Source organism: Martes martes (assembly GCF_963455335.1).
Source record: "Martes martes genome assembly, chromosome: 8".
NCBI classification, from domain to species: Eukaryota; Metazoa; Chordata; class Mammalia; order Carnivora; family Mustelidae; genus Martes; species Martes martes.
In genome coordinates, this window is record NC_137895.1 from 81,941,586 (window position 1) to 81,964,437 (window position 22,852).

The window sequence follows — 22,852 nt, forward strand, 5'->3', positions numbered from 1 at the left end:
GAAGGCAGAGGCTTAACCCACTGAGCCACCCAGGTGCCCCTCTCTTCTATTTTTTTTTTTCTTTTAAAGATTTTATTTATTTGCAAGAGAGAGAAGCACAAATGGGGGAGCAGCAGAGAGAGAGGGAAAAGCAGACTCCTTGCTGAGCAGTGAGCCTGACGAGGGTCTCGATCCCAAGATCCTGGTCTTGACCCGAGCCAAAGGCAGAAACTTAACCAACTGAGACACCCAGGTGCCCTCTAAGTCTCTCTTCTGCATCTTTTCTTCAATTCATGTATCTTGAACCTAGTTCCATTCGAATACATAGAGTTCTGCCTCATTCTTTTTAATGATGTTATGGTATCCCATTACAAGGAGGGTCATAATTTATTCAACCAGTCCTCTATGGGTGGCTATTTAGATTTCTTCTAACCTTTTGCTTTTCCAGTTATAAAATGAACATTCTTATATATTTGTCTTAAAGGACAATTGGGGGTGCCTGCCCCACATCGGGCTCTCTGCTCATCAGGAGCCTGCTTCCCCCTCTCTCTCTGCCTGCCTCTCTGCCTACTTGTGATCTTTTTCTGTCAAATAAATAAATAAAATCTTAAAAAAAAAAGACAATTGGAAGATCACAAATATATATGTTAAAATTATAGCAGGATTGCTAGTTCAAAGTAGATATGCATCATTAATTTTGACCCTGCCATCATATACTGGTTGAGAAGGGGCATTAGAAGTGAGACTTTCTGTGTTGAAATCCATGGTGTGCCTCTTCTCTGTTGTGTGACCTTGGGCAAATTTGCTCAACTTCTCTGGGCCACAGCTTCTTCATCTTTCAACGTGGGGTTAAGTAAGAGTGCTCATTTCATAAGATTGTAACGAGAATGAAGGAATGCCTATAATACACTGAGAGCGGGGTTGAAGCGCTGTAAGTGCCCAGTGACTGTTAGCCCCTAGGTTAAGTATCATTCAAATGGTAGTGGTAAAGGAGAAAAGAAAATCAAATGAGCTAACTGGTAACGCACTCTCATATTCACTAGAGAACCAAGACATGAGAGTGAGGTTAGGAATAGATACAGAAGCATGTTTATCCGTAGTGTTCATCTGACATAGCTGGAGAAGACTTGCCTTTGTTTTTCAGGAAACAGTTGTTTCAGTTGTTCTCGGTTCCACTCTACAGGATGCGCATGGCTTAGTGCAGGATGAGACTGATTTTGGCAACTGAATGGAACACTGGAGTGCTCAGTTTTAAGGCTGATTTATGGAAAACAATGGCAATAAAGCCATTGATTAAAACATCCTAATCTGACAATACAAGAAAATGATTGTTTAGAGTGTTGGAAGGGATTTGCGACTCTTGAATGAATTGCTTTGTTCCATTCATGAGAATAGTAGGGATTTTAACAAACATCATACAGTGTTTTCCATTTTTGAAGAACTTAAAGTTTGCATAGTTTCAGACACTGTTTAGTAAAACTACTATAGAGAGCTATATTTGATCCACATGTACTTATATATGCCACACCATTAATGGTCCCTTTATATAATAATAATAATAATAATAATAATAATAATTCTGACCACTTGTACAGTGCTTAACATTCTTTAACAGTTTTTTTCATGTTTGAAAACCAGTTCAATTGTTTTTCATCATGTGCACAAATTAAGCTCTACTCTTGAGAAGAAATTGGAACATCAGATTTATTGAACATGAGGTTAAAGAAAAAATGTGGTTTTTTTTTTTTTCTAACATGAAGAAAATGCAGTCTGATGGGTGGGGGAAAGGGGAGAAAAATGCAGTCAGGAGGACATATAAAATTAGTCCCTGTTGAAATGTTAATTTTATAATAACATTAGCTATGAAAAAAAATTATGTGAGAGTCTTACACCATTCAAAACAGTTGATTTCTGTAGGACTCAAACTACATGAATCCCTTGTGGCGTGGAAGAGGGGCAAACACAGTTATTTCTTACTTGATAACAAAATGCTATTTCTGTATCATTTTTATCTGTAAAATCTCTCAGGAAAAGACAAATTACTCTTCTACCCACTAAAAACAAATAAAACGAAACCTTGTAATTTAATTCTTTCATTGCACAAACTGTGAAATTCCAGATGGTGGTGCTGTTTTCATGAAGGAAAGTATTCTACAAATCTTGATTGTTTTTTTTTTCCCAAAGAGGTAAATTATTATAATTGCTCTTTTATTTGCAAATTAATCTGTTAAAACAACAATACAGTGTAGGTACAATTTCTATTAACTTTTTAAAAATTACTGTTTTCAATATGGATTATTTTAATCTGTAGTGATTAATCAGCAATATATTTAACAAAAAAGATAGTGGTATATTTATTTATAGTGAATACTAATGTAAAAATGAGCCTTACCATCCTTTGTATTTGAAAAGCAAAATGTCCAAAAAATGCCCTTATCTTTGCAAAACACTGTGCTGCATTTATGAAGATAGAAAAACCTGTAGAAAAGGTGCAAAATTCAAGACAAAAGCATTACTAAGGTGATTAAAATGGCAGCGCTATTCAAATTCTAAAGAGGCTATTAAGGCCAAACAATATATAACTGCCAATAGCACTGTTTTTACCTCAGATAATGTTTTATTGCTCTTGTTTGTTGTTGTTGTTATTGTTTTTTCTTCAGTTTGGCCTCCTTGGTGTGAAAGTCTTAAAGAGAGAAAGAAAAAGTAAATGCCTGCATTTCTTTATTTTCAAAAGTCACTTCCCAAAAGGTGAAAATTTCTTTCTATGAAATTTCCTATATGAAACAAGGCCCAGCTGTCTGGATGTGGCTATCAATATCTGTGGTGCTTTAGGGGAAAATAGCACCACATATTTACTTAAATTAGAGAAAAGCCAAGGGTTTCTTGGGAAAAGATCTGCAGCCATTCTGTGAGTCTGGGCAAGGGCTGGTCTCTGAGGCAAATTGTTACTTTGGTAGAAGCCTATATAAAAATGATGGAATGAAACTCTCACTGTAGGAAAATCAGCCAGTCCCTATCAGGCCATTAGATACCCCATGCCCCTTCACTCAGTCAAGATGTCCTGAAAGTTTTGGAACTCTTTCCTGTTTTGAGGGGAGTAGACAGCACAGTGGACTCAGAAAGAAATCCAAAGACTTGGATTCCAGAATCTTATCAACTACTAACTTTTGGCCTTGGGCAGGGTGCCTCACTTGTCTAAGCTGTTCTTATAAATAAATTAAAGGGTTGGGCTAGAATGTAGATGACCTCCCTGGCCACTTCCAAATCTATATCTATAATTCTAGGTCAAAAACATTAATAGAGATGTAAATATATATTATATTAATTAATTAATATGAATATATGTACTTATGCATATTAAACATATATACTTAAACAATAAGCGGAATCTATTATATCACAGGCAAGGGGATAGGGTGATTACAGGGTTGCTTAATTTAGCAGTCAGTGACATTATCAAGAACATAGATTTTGGGGGCACCTGGGTGGCTCAATGGATTAAAGCCTCTGCCTTTGGCTCAGGTCATGATCTCAGGGTCCTGGGATTGAGCCCCGCATGGGACTCTCTGCTCAGCAGGGAGCCTACTTCCCCCTCTCTCCGCCTGCCTCTCTGCCTACTTGTGATCCCTGTCTGTCAAATAAATAAATAAAATCTTAAAAAAAAAAAAAAAGAACATAGATTTTTTTCCCTATCTTTCTGCTCTGTCATCTTCACTATCTTGTCTTTTCTCCTCAGGCTTGTTCTCCACATGGTTGCAAAATGACTATTATAGTTCTGGGTGTTACCTGTAGGCATGATCCCATCAAACAGAAGAGGAGCCATTTCATTCTATGACCTCTGGTTATTACCAAGGAAAATCTTTCCTTAAAGCACCCCTACTACCACCCCAGTGGACCTGCTTCTGTGTAACATGTATCATTAACCAAAACTGTATATCGCATGCCCATGCCTAAACCATGACTATCCTAGACCAATAAAAATTCACTTTCTGGGGGAAGAAAGGACTGGATGCCCATATCTCAATGAAATTAGTCTTCTATTAACAAGAAAGAGTTGAAGGAAGGATTGACCGGTAACCAACATGGCCAGCCACACTGTTAAATATGGGTTGTTTGATGTCACTATGACCATAGGCTAAGATCAGAAATACATTGCATGGGTGGAAACACTCTGTACCCATAACAGGTTTCATTGATCAATAATGGTACAACTCTTTAATGAGTCACATACTCAACATCATATATTAATGGGGAGGGCAAGAATAATAACTCCTGCCCACCATTTGGTCTCAAATTGCCAACATGATGCCCCATTACTATGATGCATTACTATTACCTAATTCTCAGAAACTGTTCAGTCCAATAGCATTGATATTTAAGATAGAGCATGATGAAAAACATTTGGTGAGCATCATATCAAAAGAACAGGAATAGAAAATTTGCTGCAGCAGAGACCAAGGAATTACTGGCCAGATGGAAGGAATAGATGATGTTTTCCTACTGCAGATTACAAAACCAAAATTAAGGCATGATATTACAGATATGAAAGAGAATAGGATACACTTTTTTTTAGCTGAGGCTCCGAAGACCATCCTGGTCTGAATTCTGACCAGCAGAAAGGAGCCTATGTACTAAGGGAATGTGAGAGGAACCTTGTGAGAAAACAGGTGCAACATGTCAAAGTTTTGATTATCAAGTAAGGGGTTGTTCTGCATGGTTAGAATGCACATGAGGCTTGAGGAAAGCAGATTGCAAAAGTTTTGAGGAAAAAATTCACCATCTGAGACATGTCAAAAATAAGGTAGAACTCCGACAAAGTGAAATGTTTTCTAGGAGTGTTCAATCTTGTGTTTTATAGAAGAGTGTCAAACTAGTCGTCTTTAGAAATGTCAAGTCCAAGTGACTGAGATGAGTTACTAGAGAGAGCATAAGTGCAGTTATGGAATCTAGTAGAAGAGCCTACAAAGGGGCAGGTTCCTGGTTAGCAACACAGTTCTCTAGGGAAAGAAGAGGATAAATATCATATCTACCTATCAGAGTTCAAGTAAAGTTCTGCTTTGGAATACAGAATGATTTATTCATAGAACGAGATGAGTATGCAGAAGAAAAATAAGTTTTTGTTGAAGAGCAATACATTACATAAGAAATTTCGATCAGTTAGAAAACCAACTGGAATTGGAATCAATAAGAACTTGGGTTATGGAGTTATAATACAGAGCTTGTCCCCCAGATCCTAAAGTACGCCAACTTTTGTAGTGAGACCCAGTATTAAAAAATCATGACAACAAGGTTTACTCCATGGGTTACTATGGAACTTTCTTTCATAGCTTTCCAACTTTTTCAGCCACAGCTGGAAGAAAGCAAGGGGACCACAGCTGAACAGCATCACATTACCTTGTCCAAACCCAACAGGCCCTTTTCCCAACTCCTAGGCTATTGTGTGACAACACTTAGAATATAAACTCTAGTGACAGAGATCTAAATATAAAAGCTAAGCCTGTAAAACCCTTAGAGGAAAACAAGAGTAAATCTTCATGACTTTGGGTTAGGCAGTGACCTCTTACGTACAACACCAAAAACACAAGTCTTAGAAGATTGATAAAAATTAAAAATGTCCATGCTTCAAAGGACACTATCAGAACTGAGGGACAAAAACTGAAGGAGAAAATATTTGAAAGTCATATATCTAATAAATTGTTGTATATAGAATATATAAAGAACCCTTACAACTAAAAATAAATAAATAAATAAATAAATACACAACCCAATTTAAAGATGGACAAAGGACTCAAATAGACATTTCTCCAAAGACTATACATGAATGGCTAATAAGCACATAAAAAGATCTTATCATTAGTCACAAGGGAAATACAAATCAAAACCACAATGAGATACCACTTCAAATGAACTAGAATGTCCATAATAAAAAAGACTGACAGAACAGATACTGGTGAGGATATGAAGAAATTAGAGCCCTCCTACACTGCTGATGGGAATCTGGAGCCACTTTGGAGGATGAGGGAGCAGAAGGTCAGGTAGGAAGTGACTGTGAATGGATTAAAGGTTTCTTTTGGGGGTGATGAAATGTTTTAAAATTAGGTTATACTGATCATTGCACAACTCTGAACGTATACTAAAGCCATTGAATTGTACAGTATAAATGACTGAACTTTATAGTATATAAAGTATATCATAGTAAAGTTTAAAACCATATATATGCATATATATATATATATATATACATGTGTATCTACACATACACATATATACTATATATGTTTATAAGCTCTACAAGGGCATGGAGTTCCTGTGGAAATTGCTTGGCAATACAGCGTGCAGCATGATCCTGGAGCTGTCACATGCATATCATGTTATAGGAAGGTATGATTCCTGTGAGAAGGAAATGTATAATATACAAAACAAAAATCTGGCTTTTCAAGTGTCTGCTTTTGAGGCAGATGCTTTGGATAGGCCTAGGTTCAATATCATCCTTTCCTGGAACACAAAGTATAAGATCAAGGGGTCCCTCCATCTAAGATGCCTTACTCTGAAATGAAGCTTCCTTCTAAGACCTGTTTTCATTGTTCTCAATATCAGGTAAATTTATAAAAAATGTATAACCTTTGCCTTCCAAGCACAGATTTCTTTATATATATATTAGACCTCCTTTTCAACCATGGTTCAAACCTGATGTAATTTACTTTTGGCCTACCTGATTTATCCACCTCTAAGAGAGGCGTGTTTGAAATTTCCATTGTAATTGGGAGTTTTTGACATCTCTTTGCATGCTCACCAGTCTTTCCCTTATTTACTAATGCTGTAATATCAGAGACAAAATGGATTTATGATTGCTCTACCCTCTTCGTGAATTGTTCTATCAATATGAAATATTCCTTGTTCTGCTTCTTGGAACATTGCGTCTTGAATTCTATTTTGCTTGATATGAATGTAGCTGTACTTGCTTTCTGTTTCTTAGTATTTGCCTGGAAAATGCCTTTATTCTCCCTTTTTGTTACAGCTGTGTCTCTTACAAATAACATGTAGTTGAGGTCTCTGTCTTTATTTTATTTTGCTTTGTTTTAGACCAGCCTGAGAATCTCTGCTTTTTAATAAAGGAATTAAATCCATTCATATTGTCATGAATATTGATTGTTATACTTATTTCTGCCATATTTTATCATTTCCTTTTTGTAATAGTCTCATACTTACAGAATACTTGTAAGAATAGTCCAAACGACGCCAGTGTGCTTTTCACCCAGCTTCATCATCTGTTAATATTTTGTCACATTCCTGATCATTGTCTCTCTTGATATATATACACACACCTATGTCATATGTATTATGTATTACATAGTTATATACACATGGTCATTTTTCATTTTGGAACTGTTTGAGAGCACATGTGAAGATTATATCCCTTTATTCCTGCATAATTCAGTATGAGTATTCTAAGGAAAAGAAAATTATCCTACAGACCACAGTTCCATCACTATATTTAACATTGTTATGTTACTATTATCCAATCTAGAATCCATCTGCAAATATTTCCCACTAATATGTCTTATGGCAATTCTTTTTCCACCCCTGCTTCTAATCCGGGATTGTGCACTGCATTTAGTTGGCCTGTTTCTTTAGTATCCTTTAATATGGAACATTTCTGAAGTCTTTATTTTATTTTCATGATTTTGACATTTAAACGGTATATGTCAGTTTGTACATCCATTTTCCTACCATCTTGTTTTATGAGTTTTGTATTTTTCATTGCTTTTTTTTCTCTTCTTTCTGGTCTTTGATTCGATTGTTGAAGTTTTTTTATCTGTGTTAGTTTGGTTTAGTTTTGGTTACATTCAGTTGTTCCACTTGCTTGGAATGCACAATCTATGTCTACTTTTCTAATGGTTATTTTTAGATGTTTAATGCCTATTCAACATATTTTTTATCCAGAATTATGCAGCATTTAACTTTACCCTAAGACCAGATGAACTTCTGCACGCTTCCGTTTACCGGCTCCCTCTGCTCCTGCTGCCATTGTCTCCCCTGCGATCATCTGGTATTTTAATTTCTGGTTTTTATTTTTTCATCACTCCTCCGACCATTAACGAAGGTCAAGTGTAATTTATTCTGGTTTCTTAACACCCCTCTTTCTTGTTTTATCTATCCTATGTCTTCCACTTGGGTTTGTTTTTCATAATTTGCAAATATATTCTTTACTAGTTTTTTTCAGAAATGATTTGATTGATAACTTTTTTGAGACTTTACATTTACAAAAATGGGCTGGGTCAAAACTTTGGGGTCAGTTTTTTTTCTCGGGATTTTGAAGTTGTTCTAATTTCTTCTTGATTTCAATATTATTGATGAGTTTTGATGTTAATATTATCTTTGTTCTTATGCAGGTTATCTATTTTTTACCCTCTGAAGCCTTTATTTTTATTTATATTTATTTATTTATCAGAGAGAGAGAGCGCAGAAGCATGGAGAGCTGCAGGCTGAACAGGCAGAGGCAGAGGCAGAGGGAGAAGCAGGCTCCCCGCTGAGCAAGGAGCCTGATGTGGGACTCAATCCCAGGACCCTGGGATCCTGACCTGAGCTGAAGGCAGATGCTTAACCAACTGAGCCACCCAGGCATCCCTATCTTTTTTTTTTTTTTTAAAGTAAGCTCTATGCCCAGCATGGGGCTTGAACTTACCACCCTGAGATAAAGAGTTCCATGTTCCGCCAACTGAGCCAGCCAGATGCTCCAACTCTCTAGAGCCTTTAGAATGCCCTCTTTATTCTTTTTGTTCCAAAATTTTACAAGAACGGATCTAGATCTAAATTCTTTTTTTCATTTATCCTGCTTAGGACCTATTAGATACATATGAATATTTTTTTCTATCAGAGAACTTTTATTTTACTAAGTCCTCAATTATTTCCTCTCTTATATTCTCTCTGTTTTCTCTTTCTGGAACCACTATTAAATGGCTATGGGAATCTGAGTCAATCCTTATGTCTGTTAACTTTTCTTTCATATTCTCTTTGTCTTTTCCCACTATGTTTTTTTTTTTAAGATTTTATTTATTTATTTGACAGAGAGAGATCACAAGTAGGCAGAGAGGCAGGTAGAGAGAGAGAAGGGAGGAAGCAGGCTCCCTGCTGAGCAGAAGGCCTGATGTGGGGCTCGATCCCAGGACCCTGGGATCATGACCTGAGCCGAAGGTAGAGGCTTTAACCCACTAAGCCACCCAGGCGCCCTCCCACTATGTTTTGAGACAGTTCCTCAACTTGCTATTTCAAAGATTATTTATTTATTTATTTGACAGACAGAGATCACAAGTAGGCAGAAAAGCAGGCAGAGAGAGAGAAGGAAGCAGGTTCCCTGCTGAGCAGAGGAGACTGATGCCCTGATACGGGGCTCGATCCCAGAACCCTGAGATCATGACCTGAGCCGAAGGCAGAGGCTTTAACCCACTGAGCCACCCAGGCGCCCTCAACTTGCTATTTCCAAATGCTGCTCATATGTGTCCATTCTACTATTAACTCCCCAATTGATCTTTTTATCTTAATTATCAAATTTTTTATTTCTACAATATTCCATTAATGTTTTAGCTACAGTATCCTATACCTTTCCAGTGATATTTTTATACTTACTCTGAAAACTTGTGAGCTCTTTTAACTCTTATTCTTCAAAATTCTTTATTTGCTGAATTTTGGATTTTCTTCTGAGGTATTAATTTTCCTCAAATGTTTCCATGGTCTTGGTTGTCTGTTCATCTTTTTGAGAATCAGTAAATGCTTCTGTTCTGTTTGAACACTGTCTGTGCTGGACAGGCAAGATGTGCTAGGGGTTTAGGTTGGTGCTGGTAGCCTTCTCCTGGTGTCGCTTCTCCAACCCTTAGGGGGCACTCTTGGTTTCTTGCCCTGTTCTCCAGCTCTAGACTCAGCTTTCAGATTTAGCCTGTGGGTTAATACAACTCCTCCTATTGTCCTGCCTTTCCCTGTATCTTCAGAGGCTCACTTGGCTTACCCACTGCCCCTTTCCTCCTATGGACAGAAATTTCCTGAGAGAAGAGGAGAATTGGATGCTGAGGTCTTGGTTACTCTCAGATTTGTTATTGTTGTTGTTTTACCAGGTCTTAGGAACTCAGAGAGTTACAAATCTCTACAGATTTGAAGAAAAAAGAAAGTATATTGAACCAACAAGTTTGGGATCCCTACTTAGACCAGAGAGTGCTGACTTCTTTAGCCTCAAATGCTACTTAAAACTTGGGATATGAAATTAGGAAAACTGGTAGGAGTTCCATTTCCACCACTTTTTCTAGGAGTTGTGACCCATCTCTGAACCTCAGTTTCTTTATCAAGATGCTGAGGATAGTATGATTATCTGCTGCTTGTCTTCTAAGGTGATGAAATATGGCAGAGAAGTGAACACACTTGGTGAGTGTTAAAGAGCTACTCAAAAGCCATTATTCATTACACTAAATAGTGCCTCCTCAGACCTTGCAGTAGGGAGGAGTAGGAAATACTACGTGGAGGAAGGAGAAGAACATGAGAAAATAGGAGTACATGAGAAAAGATTGAAATGACCAAGATGGGGGAAGAGGAGATTGCCACAATCTCTTGCCTCAGACTCCTGTTGTATAATCAATGTTTTCAATTCCTTAGACTTTTTAAAACCAAGATTTTCTGCATGTCACATTCAGAAACCCTGCCTTCTTTATGGCATAACATCTAGCCAAAAGAATCACTGTGAAGATTCTCGTTTAACCAGAGCAGGTAATTGGTTATGGGGGAGAGGGAGGAAGGGATGGCTACTGAAACTCAGTAGATAGGATTATAAAATCATATTAATTTTTCCCTAGAACTTTTTCAAAGGAACAGTTTTATGTGTATTTTGTTCTCTGTGTAAAAAGCTTGGAGTTATCTAAAATCTGAATCTGAAAATATCTTCTATGAAGTGGGGGTTTTGTAGTGGGTTATTTTCCCCTCAGTGATGACAAATTGGATAGACGCATAAACACGGCAAACGATCTGAAATCCACGTGGGCTGGACTCATAACCAGAGTCCCCACTAGGATCCCTCTCCTCCGAGGATTCTCATGCTCTTCCTTTCTTTAGGGAATGCAATTTCTCAGCCAATTCAGCCCCAAGAAGTGCAGTATTCACTTCAGTGCTTGACGTTAAAGAGAGCCAATGAGCATCAGTAATACTACAATGGAATGGATAGAGAGATTTCCTTCCAATGTGCTTTCATGTGGGTTATAACAGATGGCCTTAGCTAAGATTGGAATTTTGTGTTTTACTTCTGGGTTAAAATAATTCTTTGCCAAAATGTTTTCTTCACTAGTGTGAAAATGTCTAGCTAAATCAAAATGGTGCTGCCTGCATACAGATTTCTTATGTTCGCTGATTATTATTTTGTTTTGTTTTTTTTAGGGAGGAGAGAATATTTGAATATTTGTTTCCCTCCATTTTCATTCAGGGATTATTTGGTCATATAGAATTCAGGATAGTTTACCCAGTAGTCACTCACTTTTCTTGGAATCAAATGGGGGAAGAGTTTGGTCCAAGGTTTCCTATGTTTTAAAATGAAGGCACTTATTGATGGTCAGGGTTCCAGGAGGGAGTGGGTTTAACAGACCAGGAGAAGGACAAGAGACTGCATACCATCTGGGGATATTTTCAGCTAGATCAGCCAGATTGTTATTGACCTAAATCTGGCAGCTTCTCTGTGGCCAGCACAATAGGAATATAGTGAGCTCCGCCAATCCGCCACTGACAGGCTCTCATATTTCTAGGCATTCCAGCAGTGGAATCCCAGAATGTGGATTTCGTGGACAAGTACAATTAAAAACAAAAGAAATATGGAGATAAATAGAAGACCAAAAATCTTGGAATAAAGTTCTGCCCTTTAAATAGAGTAATTTCAAATATATAAAAAATGTCTCCCTCTAATATCCTTCATTTTCTCATTCGTTTCCTGACAACTGAAAATCAGATCTTGGGTCACTCCTATGACACACGAACAGATTTTTGAAAACCACTACCCTAGTCCATGGAGTAAGGTGCAACTTTTCTTTTCTTTTCTTTTCTTTTTTAAGCTTTTATTTATTTATTTGAGAGGGAGAGAGAAAGGAGAGCACAAGAGGGGGGAGGGTCAGAGGGTGAAGCAGACTCTCCACTGAATGGGGAGCCTGATGTGGGACTTGATTCTGGGACTCTGAGCTCATGACATGAGCTGAAGGCAGTCACTTAACTGACAGCCACCCAGGTGCCCAGCTTGTGACTTTTCAACCTGCAAATCCAGTTCAGAAGTTAAATAGCACCCACTATGTGAGAATATAAACATGAACGAAAGCTCTCCATTGTAAGGACACTTGTGCAACCAATTCTTCAGAACACTTCGCCAATAATGTCTTATTTGGTTCACCATTCTTTCAAAAATATTTGTGCAGCTATAACCACTCAAATAGCTGTTTTGGGCTGTTATTTCAATCACAAATCTGAATGAGTCTGAGGTGAGTAAAAGGCTAATGTTTAAAAATTAAGAGTGTTTTTGTATTTGAACTGATGATCTTAAATCCCTGCTTGCTGAAAAGGCAAAAAAGGTGGAGTATGAAGAAGTAAAAAGCATGAAGATGAGTATGTACGTCCCAGAGAGCTCGTTTCTTTGGTGGCATGTGTGTGCACCTAAGAAGCTAGAATTCAGACAACTGAATTGCAATCTTAATAGCGTGCTCCTGGAAAACCAAAACTGCATTTCTCTTTTGTCGGGGATGGAAATGTGCATTGTACCCCCAATTAAGGAAAAGCTGACTGAAGGCGAGGAAAGTTTCACTATTCTGCCCTATTGCTCAACAAGCTTGTTTAACAGGCTAAATGGGAGGGAGGGTACTGCTTCATTCCGAGTGTTACTGGGCAGTTGCCAACGACAGTTTAAAAAATAAACTAAAATAAAACTGCTCAAGCATCTAATGCCATGAAGGACAAGATTGACGTGTTGGGGCTCGCAGTTTTAGCTACAGCAAACTAATGACCACACACGTAATTTCTCCTTATGGATAAGGAGGCATTTGCGCAGCATCTAGTGCTTTTCCTATGATCTCACCCTGGAATCTTGCAAATTAACAGAGGTGTTACATTATTGTGGGAAAAGATTGAATCTGACAATGATCTCAGGCACTGAAGGAACGGGCTGTCCCGCAGCACATGTGAATTTTTCACGCTTCTTGAACTGGTGTTCTTAAACTTCCATTGGCATTAATTTTTACTGGCGAGCTTTTGCCCTTCTGGCCCTGCTTAGATGGCTCAGCAGACCACAGATCTGACGTCACAGTGTAACGCTCTAGGTCCTTTGCCAGGAGTTTCTGCTGTGTGCACACTTTCCTGATGAGACTCTACTCGGCTTTGACTCCTAACGGCATCAGTCTCTGCCAATTACCCTTGTGAAAAGAACTCCTTTAAAGCATGGGTGTGTTTGGCTTTTATACAACGGGCTAGTCCCACATTCTGTGACAGCTCTACCTTGAGTAACCCACGTGGGAATTCAGACGAGTGAGGGTTGCGTTTTGACACTCTTAACCACAATATTCTTTTGGCTTTTACACTAGCCTCAAACATGATATAAACAGTGATTTTGTTCTTGCTGAGTAGAGTTTTCTCACGGGTTTCTACTGAAACACAGAACATGGACCCACAGATCAGAGTATCACGGTGATAATAGGTAACCTTTGCTGCAGGCTTACTAGCTGAGAGGTACTGCGCGGAGCGTTTGACAATTTGCTGTCCCCTTTATTCGTCACTCCACTCTGTGGAGTGGCCATCATTATTCCCAATTTATGATTGAGGAAACTGAGCCTGAGAAAGATGAAGAAACCTGCTCACAGTCATGTAGCTTGTATGTGGTAGAGCCGGATTCCAGCTAAGTTCAGTCTGAGATCAATGCCATGTTCCTACCTCCTTACATTTTCTCCTAGGCAAGCCATTTGTCCTTGGGCTGGGTGGAAAATCCTGGGAGAGAAGATCAAGCATTACACCCCGCCCCCCAACCCCGCACACACACACAAGTCTAGGTTTGCCTCCGATAAAACATGGAATTAGTACTTGTAGAGCTGACTGACAGGGAGTCTCTGCTTGGCTTAGGGGACAAATTCCCTCCAAAAAACAGTCCTTTCTTAAAGCGTTCGCTGGTGGTGGGTGACCCTGAGATACCAGTTTGTTCAGGCCAGTTCTCCACCCCAAGAATAAAGCTTTTCCCCTTCCCCAACTACCTAAGGATTACTTTCCAAATGGGAGGCCCAAGCCGTTCCCTAAAAACAGGGTGTGATGGATGCCTCCTCAACAAGATGGAAGACATGTTTCCTATGTTATTCTCATTTTATGTGGAGGTTTGATCTAAGGCTTCACTTGGAGGACATGCTGTAGTTCTGGTGGATAGGTGGCCCTGCCTTATGAGGACAGCTGCCTTTGTCAGTTAAACCTTCCCTTTCACTGGCCATTTAAGGGGGACCCTGCTTACAAATTCCTCTTTGTAGTAAATAGTGTTATGCAATTCTAGCCTGGATTTAATACCTTCATAAAGTATTTGACCACCTCCTCCAAAGACAGGAAAACTGGAAAAGTAGCCATGTTCATAGAACTCAAAACTGAAAAATACAGAATGGGGTGCCTGCTGGCTCAGTCGGTAAAGCATGTGACTCTTGATCTTGGGGTTGTGAGTTTGAGCCCCAAGTTGTATGTAGAGGCTACTTTAAGAAATAAATAAAAAGTGATACTGAGTAAATAAGAATTCCAAAATGACAAACATTTCAGCATACCCTTCTAACATGGGAATAAACAGAACTCTTCTTTCTCAAGGCAACTAGGTTCTGAGGAAACAGGGTGTACTGAAAGTTTCCTATTCCCTGAAAGGGTTTTAGAATTCTGCTTGATTGCCAGAAGTAGTTGGGGTAATATTTAGAGAGTGAGATAACACCAAAATGAGTCTGTTTGGAATTATCCCAGGATATGCTAAATTCTCTTAAGCCTCAAGGATAAGAGATGAACTGGACAAAAAGAACTTCCTTTTCTTCAAAAAGCCCCGTTTGATGAAAGCTGACTTGTTTTATTTTAGAAAAAAGAAAAAAGCTGGAATGACAGGAATTTTATTACCTAAATTTCTTCTATTGAACTTCTCTTTAAGAAATATTCTGGAAGATTTTAAGATTATCCAATTATTTGTTAAAATAAAATTGAGTGATAACTTTTGGAGGAACTTTCTTAGATATGACCTTATATCTGTGTGCTGCTCAGTCAATGGGTTAGTCTATAAGGGAAACATAGCCAAGGACTGCAGTTCATGAATGCATTGTTCTAAATAATGAGTGATGTACAGATGATGGTCTGCCTTGTATAATTTGGTCTTGAGGTTTGAGTCATGTTTTAGCTTGTTTCTTCAGTGTTCTTATGTTTGGTATGAAACTGTCCACTTTCTCCAAGAGATAGTCCTTAATTTTGAAGGAATTATTAGTCTGGAGTTGCGAGCAAGGCAATTTAAAAGCTCACCACAGGTCCAACCAGAAGAAAAGAGTGATTTGTATGCCTGGTTAGTATGTGGTTTGGTGTGTCTTGTCCTATACCTCACAGTACGTGGAACAGAATAAAATGGGTCACAGGAATTATTGAATCAAGTCAATTTCATCTGTAACTTCCCAACTAATCCCAAACATGGGTCATTTTCAGAATAAAGTCTTCTTTTTATGTTTTTAAAAATGAAACAAAAAAGATGAGACACAGAATAAAGAAAACAGACACATTAATCTAGGGTAAAACATTAATCTACGGCAAAACAATTCCCTTCCTTTATAACAGTGGGTCTTAAACTTTAGTAGGAATCAAAATTGCCTGGAGAGCTTACTGAGGTTGTACATTCCTGGCCCTATTTAGTGGGTTTGGGAAGGACTCAGGAATTTACGTTTTTAAGAGACATCCGACTATTCTGATTCAGGTAACCCACAGATCATACTTTGAAGGATATTGAAACCATCAGAAAAGAGATTAGTATCCGTAGGTGTTAATACGGGATTTCCTCAGGAAGTGAAACTTCAGGTAGAGAAACTTGAACAGAGAATCTTGGGAACCCATCTTTGGTCTGGAGCTTGCATATAGTTTCATTTCCTTTGGATGAGATAAATGACATCCGGGAGAATGTGGGAGCAACAACAACAATAACACTCATGTGTGCGTACACACACACACACACACACACACACCTATAATTTCTATACCCATTAGTATTTTCTACAAATATATTCTGAGATGCTTATTTAATCATTAGTGAAGACTTTCTTTACATTGAGTAAACCTTTGACCTCTTATTTTCTTCACATCTGAACCATGTAGAACTCTCCAGTTCAACACTGACAAGGGACCTCCCAGCTAAGACTTACACTGCTCCATGGTTAGGGGAGCTTCTGGACTTTGTTTCTCCTTTCCCTACACCTACCTCTGCATTGACTACGTTGACTAGGCTCTCCTGTCCAGCTCCATCGAGATAGACTTTATCATACGCTCTGACCTGGCCCTATTCCTGATCCCATTTCGTCTGAGATAAGCAGGATGTTAATAGATTTAGATTCTTAAACTAAACCAAGCAGGATTTAGCATTTAAGTTATCTCCCATTCATTCAACAACCTGTGCGCACCTACTCAATATTTGAGAGCCCACTATGTGCCAGGCATTGTTCTAAACATTTGGGATACATTAGTGAACCCGATAGAAAAATCCCTGACCTTACAGAGCTTATATTCCAGTATAGGAGAGAGACAATAAACAACATAATTAAAGCAATAAGTGCTATGAAAAAGTAGTTTGGACTATGTGCACACGCATGTATGTGTGTGTTTGTATGTGTGTGTATATGTGTTGTGGTATTACATGAAGCGGCCAGGGTAAGCCTTATTAAGAAAATGAGAATTGTGGGGGCGCCTGGGTGGCTCAGTGGGTTAAGCCTCTGCCTTTGGCTTGGGTCATGATCTCAGGGTCATGGGATTGAGGCCCGCATTGGGATCTCTGCTCAGTGGGGAGCCTGCTTCCTTCTCTCTCTCTGCCTGCCTCTCTGCCTACTTGTGATCTCTCTCTCTCTCTCTGTCAAATAAATAAATAAATAATCTTTAAAAAAAAAGAAAATAAGAATTGTGCAAAGATCAAAAGATGGGAGGAAGTTAGAGGATGTTTTTGGAGAAAGCATTCTAGTCAGAGGGATAAGCTAGAGCAAAAACCCTGTGGCAGAGATGTGCCTTGCACGCTCAAAGAATAGTCAGGAAGCCGTGTAGCTGGAACAGTGTAGCGGAACAGGAGGCTAATAGAAGAAGACAAAATAAGAGCTAATGCTAGGGAAAGTAAAGAAAAACTTCAACTTTTTTCTGCAAGCTGCTAGAAGATTGGAGTTGATATCAGCTGAGGAAGGGAAGGTAGTGAATGGGGGAGGGCTGACATGGAGCAAGTTTAGGGAATAGGGAGAAATCAAGAGATTTGTATTGAAAATGTCAGACAACCAAGTGGAAATGTTGAGTAGGCACTTGGGTTCTTGAGCTTGGAGTTCAAGAGCAAGGGAAACACGGGAATCATCAGCATATAGATTTTATTTGAAGACATGGAACTGATTTAAGTTATCAAGATACAGATAAAGAAGAGGTTCAGATTCTGAGCTCTGGGGAACTTGAACATTAAGAGGATGAACTAAGAAAAGCAAATAGCAACAGAAACTCAGAGGAAGCAACCAAATAGGTAGGATAAAAAGCAAGAGAATGTGGTATGCTGGCAAAATATTGAAGAAGAAGGAGAGTATCATAAGCTGCTAAGAGGTAATGGTTTGAGGTCTGACCATTGTAATTAACCACATGAAGGTCACTGGTGACCCTGGCAAAAGCAACTTCAGTGGAGTTGTGGGGGTAAGCCTGATGGAGAGGGTTCAAGAGGAATAAAAGAAAAGTCAAAGGAGACAGTAAATATACACCATTCTTTCTAAGAATACGGCTACAAATGGAAAGGAAAAGAAATGGGACAGGAGCTAATAAGGGATTAAGAGAGGTGTTGTAATCACTGTTGTTTTTAAATGGGAGATATATAAATATGCCTTTATGACTAACAACGATGATCCAATAGAAAGAAAAAGACTGGAAGTGTGGGAGAGACAAAGTAAAATTACTAGAGCAATGTCCTTGATTAGATGAAAGGCCTCAGAGTCCACATATACATGACTGGCTTTGTAGAGAGTTCAAGTAGTTCATCTATGGACACAGGCAGGAAAGCTGAGGATGTGGCAGATGATATCATTTGGTGAGTACATGAGATGGTGTGAGTCTGGGGAAGTTTTCTTCTGATACTTCTGCTTTCTCAGTGAAGTAGGAAATAAAAATCATCTATTAAAAATGAAGATGGGGGGGCACCCAGTTGGTTCAGTTGATGAAGCGACTGCCTTCGGCTCAGGTCATGATCCCAGGGTCCTGGAATCGAGTCCCGCATTGGCCTTCCTCCTCCCAGGGGATTCTGCTCTCCCTCTGCCACTCCCCCTGCTTGTGCTCTCTCTCTCTGTCTCTGTGTCAAATAAATAAATAAAATCTCTTTAAAAAATGAAGATGGGGATGAGGTTTTGGGGGTTTAAGGAAAGAAGAGGAGGTGTGAAAAGGTTATCTGAAATAGTGGGAGAATGAGCGATCTTGATATGTATGGTATGATTGTCTGTAGGTATTAGGGGCCCAGTTGTGGTTTCTGTTATAAACTTAAAGTGCAACTCGTCTCAAGTTTGTGGTATTTCCCCAATCACATTTAGCTGCACAGGTGCAGACACAGAATAGGCTGAGAATTGGGTTTAACCCAGGGAGAAAAGGGAAGGCACTCTCAAGAGGAATTAATTGAAAATTTAAAGGAGGGGACATTTTCAAAGGTACAGGCAACGTCAAGGGACCCAGCAAGCACCCTTGCAGCACCTCAAGTTGGCACCAGAGGGGGCGCCATTATCATGTCCAGGCTGAAAGGGCAGGAGATGACTAGTTATCAGAGCTCCATGAGAGGGACAACTGCAGGAGAAGGACCTGTGAGTCCAAGGCTGTGGCCTTAAAGAAACTCCGCCACTGCTGAATTACAGCCTGATATGGAGGGAGCAGGGGGTTAACACCCCTACTCTAATTCTCTCCTCCCCTTTCCTGTCTGTGCCTCTCGTTGGTTGAACCTAACTGGTAGCTAAAGGGTAAGGGAGTTGTGGAATCATCTGTAAAGGTCAGCTCCTGGCAGACAGAGCGGGGTAGAGAAGGGTGGATCTGGAGGAGCAAACACAGAATGTCCAGCTGGACGAGTGTTGTGATGTTTGTTTGTTTGTTTGTTCTTTAAGATTTTATTTATTTATTTGACAGAGAGAGAACACAAGGGCAGTGAGGGGCAGTGAGAATACAGAGGAATTGCCATTTGCTAAAGGTGAAGGAATATGGACCTTCAGGTAGCAGAAGGAGTGAGGATAGGAGGTGAAGGTAGAAGGTGGTCCAAAAAGGTCAAAACTGAGATTACAGAGCAGTTTCAGTTATTGACAATGGCAAGGTCTAGATATTATGATGTGAATGAGTGGCTGGATAGGATGAAAGACAAAGTCATTGAGAGTGGGGAGGTCAAGGAACTAAGAGGTCAGACCTGGGATCTGGTGCTATACTGGCCACCACTAGGTTCAAGAGCGACTCCCAGACCACTGCTTAGTGTTCTCAGATGCGATAGCTGGGTCCTTCTGTTGCTTGGCCTGTTTGCTGCCTCAGCTGTTGGCACTGGTTTTTGCCTGAGTTCTGGTTCCTAAGTTCCAACCAGTAATTTGTTTAGTACTTTGGTTCCTTCTAGAAATGGAGACTTGCTTTGAAGTTCGGGGCAGTTGACTGTGGCTCTGTTGTCTTTGGTGAAGTTTCCTGGCCAATACCTATGGCTGTCCTGACCTGGGAATCGCTTCTGATTTCCTGTTGTAGAGTTTCACCACTCGGAGGAACCTGGCCACTTCCTCCTTGGACTCTGTAGCTTTGACAGATGGCTGATCATGACTGAAACGGTACGACAGTCCCTCGGGGGCTCCTTCAACTCCCCAGACCTTCAGAGTCAGTTTGGCAACTGGGTAGATTCCCTTAAGACCCTATCCTCATGCAGACTCTCTTAACCTCCCCACCTATTCATATTCCTAGGAACATTCTACCTTGAGTCAAGGACTAAGTTATGAAATACTACTGAAGGGAGGATCTATACATGGACACAGAAGTGGCAGGTATTAGACACAAAACAGTCTTTTCCAGAGGAATCCTAAGTCTAACTTCAGATCCTCCATGCTTAGAGTTCCTTCTCTTAAAGGTTTTGTTCACATAACATACCTTTTGACTCATAGCTAAAAACTAAGCAGTATGTTAAACCTTTCTGGTAAAGGAAAATCATGTGAGTTATATATAAAACACATGATATAAAGCAGAAATGGCTTTCCAAATGCACTATAAATTTTTAGAACTAGAGCAATGATAAATGTTAAAAGAAAAAAGAATGTCAGTGATAATTTGACAATGCTGGAAGTGAAATGCTGCTTCTACCTGACATAATAAAACAGAGAATCTAGAGTCTGCTAATAATCAGTTGGAAATAAAGATGGAGAGGGGCGCCTGGGTGGCTTAGTCGGTTAAGTGTCTGCCCTCGGCTCAGGTCATGATTCCAAGGTCCCGGGATCAAGCCCCACATTGGGCTCCCTGCTCAGTGGGGAGCCTGTTTCCCCCTCTCCCCCAGCCATTCCCCTCCCCTCCTTGTGCTTTCTCTTTTGCTCTGATCTCTCTCTCAAATAAATAAATAAATTCTTTAAATATGGAGAAAAAGATTCAGTTTATAATAGTGACAAAAACTATAAAATTCTTAAGGAATAAATTTTAAAAAGGAAAGTGTATGACCTCTATGAAGCAGACTGGAAAATCTCCCTGAATGATGATGTAAAATAAGATTCACATAACTTGAGAGACACTTTTGTTTTGGATGGTAGGAAGACTCACTCTAAGAAAAATGTCCATTCTTTCCAAATAAATAAGATTCATGTATTGGGATTCCAACCTGAATCCCAATAAGCTTAAAAAAATCCTGGGCAAAATATTTTAGAATGAAGATAGAAAGTTAAATATCTAAATGTGACCAATAATCTTTTAGAAAGATTGAGAGGGGCATGCCTTACCAATTATTAAGACATTACATGAAATAACTATGACTATAGCTAACACTGTCTTGTGTAATTAAAATTTGCTGAGAGAGTAGAAATTAAATGTTCTTACAAAAAAAAAAAAAAAAGATAATATATGTGAGGTGACAGATGTTTTAATTAACTAGATGGCAGGACTCCTTCCACAATGTATACACATATCAAATCATCATGTTATATACTTTAAATATCTTACAATCTTGGGGTGCCTGGGTGGCTCAGCTGGTTGAGTGCCCGACTCTTGGTTTCAGTTCAGGTCATGATCTCCAGGTCCTAGGACTGAGCCCCACTTTGGATTCTCTCTCTCTCCCTCTGCCCCTCCCCACCTGCTCTCTCTCTCTCTCAAATAAATTAATAAATCTTTTTTTTTAAGTATCTTACAACCTTGTCAATTATAGCACAATATAGCTAAAAAAAAAAAGAAAAAAAAACATTAAATAAATTGAAAACATTTTGAAAACTGAAAAAAAATGGAAAAAAGACTCTAATTCAAGACCGTGTTAGCACAAGACTGCAAATATTGATAGGAAGACTAGAGAGAACATCCAGAAAGAGATAAAAATATAGGAACTTAGTAAAGCAAGGAAAAATGGTGGTTTATATAATAAGTGGTGCTGACCTAATTACCTATCCATCTATGAGAAAAGTTTTAGTCCCCTCTCTCATACACAAATATCCTACAGATGGATTGAAAATCTTGACTATTATAAATAAAATAATAAACATGTTAAATGAAATTAGGATGATATTTTTATTACCTGGCACTGAGAGAGAATTTCTTTATAAAGACTATAAATGCAAGAGATCCAAAACCTGTAAAGATAGCTTTGTTTGACTATATGAAGGCAGAAAATAAAAAGATGTATCACAAAGTCCAAAAACAAAAATAATAGACTGGGAAAAAATTAATATTTTATAACATATGTAGTGAACAGAACATTCCTTTGTCCCTTTTACACAAATTAATAAGCCAAAGATAAACAGTCCTATTGAACAATGGATAAAGAGTGTGAACAGACATATCATAAGAAAGAAAATGAAAATGGCAATAAATATTTTTAAAAAGATCAATTTCATTAATAGTTTAGAAATTGAAAATAAAATAATAACAAGATCCCATTTTTTTTGTCATCACAAAAAAAATTTAAATGTGTCACAACTTCCTTTTCTGGGGAGGATGCAGAGAAAGGGGCAGATATATATTATTTGTGGGTGTGTGGATTATTACTAGTAGCTTAGAAAGTAATTTGACAATTTCTATTAAAATTAAGTAAGATAGATATTTTGGCCCAGCTGTCTCACTTTGTGGATTTTTATCCTAGAGAAATAATATACCAATTTATATAAGGTCCTGTAGTCATGGATATTTATTATAGCCTACTTACCATTAAAATCTATATGTCTGTCATGGGAAAGGATTAAAAATATATATATCCTGGCTTAGCCACACCAGGGGATGCTAATGCATCCAGTCATAGAATGAGTTTAATCTGTAGGTACTGTGTTGGAAGGAAATCCAAGATCTTGTTAAGTGGGAAAAAAGTTAGATAATTTGCTCAGTGTTTTCAGTACAATATATACTATTCTGAGTTTTTGTTCATGTTTTAATGAAGTCATTTAACCCTCACAGCAATTCTATGGGAAAGGTTCTGTTATTACTTCCA